We start from the raw sequence: 2,191 nt of genomic DNA on the forward strand, positions 1-2,191 counted from the left end.
ACTCCCAAAGTTGGCTTGGCCTATCCTCAGGAATGAACAAGGACAGCTTGGAGGTTAGAAGGAAGATGTAATCAGCTATGTCAGGTTGTTATTATTATTATTATTATTATTTGAGATAGGGTTTCAATCTTGTCACCCAGGCTGGAGTGCAATGGCGTGAACTCAGCTCACTGCAACGTCTGCCTCCTGGGTTTAAGCAATTCTGCCTCAGCCTCTTGGGTAGCTGGGATTACAGGCGCCTGCCTCCATGCCTGGCTAATTTTTGTATTTTTAGTAGAGATGGGGTTTCACCATATGGCTGGGCTGGTCTCGAACTCCTGACCTCAGGTGATCCACCCACCTCGGCCTCCTAAAGTGCTGGGACTACAGGAATGAGCCACCGAGCCCAGCCCAGATTTTTTTTTTTTTTAATTGTGATAATTTGGCAAAGGCAGTTTCAGGATCCTGAAACAGAACAGGACATTGGGGAAAAACTAAGGAAATTGACTAAAATACAGACTTTAGTTAATAACAATGCATTAATATTGGTTCATTAATTGTGACAAATGTATACCACACTAATGTAAGATGCTAATAGCGAGGGAAAATAGGGGAGGGCTATATGAGAACTCTGTACTATTTTCACAATTTTTCTGTAAAACTTCTAAAAAATAAAGTAGAATAAAGTCAATGTAAAAAAAAAAAAAGAATGCCAGGTTTGGTGGCTCACACCTGTAATCTCAGCACTTTGGGAGGCCAAGGTGGGCAGATCATGAGGTCAGGAGATCGAGACCAGCCTAGCCGACATGGTGAAACTGTCTCTACTAAAAATACAAAAATTAGCCTGGCATGGTGGTGCGTGCCTGTAATCCCAGCTACTGGGGAGGCTAAGGCAGGAGAATTGCTTGAACCTGGGAGGCAGAGGTTGCAGTGAGCCGAGATCGCGCCACTGCACTCCAGCCTGGGTGACAGAGCAAGACTCCGTCTCAAAAAAGAAAGGCTACTGTGTGCAGAATGAATTAGAAGGCAGGCCTGCAGGTGCTAAAGTAGCTTGGATTTAGGTGGCATGAAGGGATCGGGAAATAGGCTCCAACACAGGAAGTCGAGCTGACAGGTTGACAGGTCATGAGGAAAGGGCGGAGTCAGATACAACACAGAGATTTTTCAAAATGAGCAACCAGCATACGGTGCCATTAACTCAGATGCACTTGGCTAAGAGGAAAACAAGTTTGGGAGAAAATCTCAAAGCTTCATTTCCACCTTGATGAGTCTGAGATGAGTTAGAAAAGAGCCATTGGGCCAGGCTTGGTGGCTCATGCCTGTAATCCCAGCACTTTGGGAGGCTGAGGCAGGTGAAACCCCCATGGTGAAACCCCCATCTCTACTAAAAGTAAAACATTAGCTGGGCAGGGTGGTGCGTGCCAGTAATTCCAGCTACTTGTGTGGCTAAGGCATAATTGCTTGAACCCAGGAGACAGAAGTTGCAGTGAGCTGAGATTGTACCACTGCACTCCAGCCTGGGTGACAGAGCAAGACCCTATTTCAAAAAAAAGAAAAGAAAAGAAATTCCTAGAATGTTTGAAAAGCAAACAACATGCTAGAAAAGCCCATACAGGCCAAATAAATGAAGATGGAGGAGATCAGCTATGGTAGTGAGAAATCAGGGGAGACTGCCTGGAGGTGGTGGTGCATGAAGATGTCCAATCCGGATATCCCCAAAGCAGCCATCTTCCTGTTCTGGAGAAGCCAGTCCTCAACCAGAGCCACCACACATCAGTCAACGCTAAGGTCTCATGGCCTCCAGCCAGGCTCATTTGAAAATCATCTTCCCTTTCTTTAGGCCATTGATTGTCCAGTAAAGCCAAATCATTAAGGGCCAGAGGTCAGGGAATTGCATCTGGCAGCTGACCAGGCCTTGTCAACACAGGGCCTCCAGCAGGGCTGGTGTTACTGCCCTGAGTTAGTTCTTCAGGCAGGGCGTGCCCAGCATGGATCTAGCTCCAGGGGAGGTGAAGGCCTCTATTTGGCATCTATGCACGCCTGTGCTGCTGCCCCAGGGTCCTTGCTGACTGGTGCTTTTTGCTCTATTCAGAGCAGAAAATTCCTTGAAGTGTCTCTCAATGCATCCTCCACTTGCAAGGTCCTTCAGCTATAAATAACAGCAGAACATGCTGAACGAGGGTTGCAGAAGGCTCGGTGATGAGACCGTGGC

Source organism: Cebus imitator, unplaced genomic scaffold (assembly GCF_001604975.1).
Source record: "Cebus imitator isolate Cc_AM_T3 unplaced genomic scaffold, Cebus_imitator-1.0 Scaffold169, whole genome shotgun sequence".
Taxonomy (NCBI): Eukaryota; Metazoa; Chordata; class Mammalia; order Primates; family Cebidae; genus Cebus; species Cebus imitator.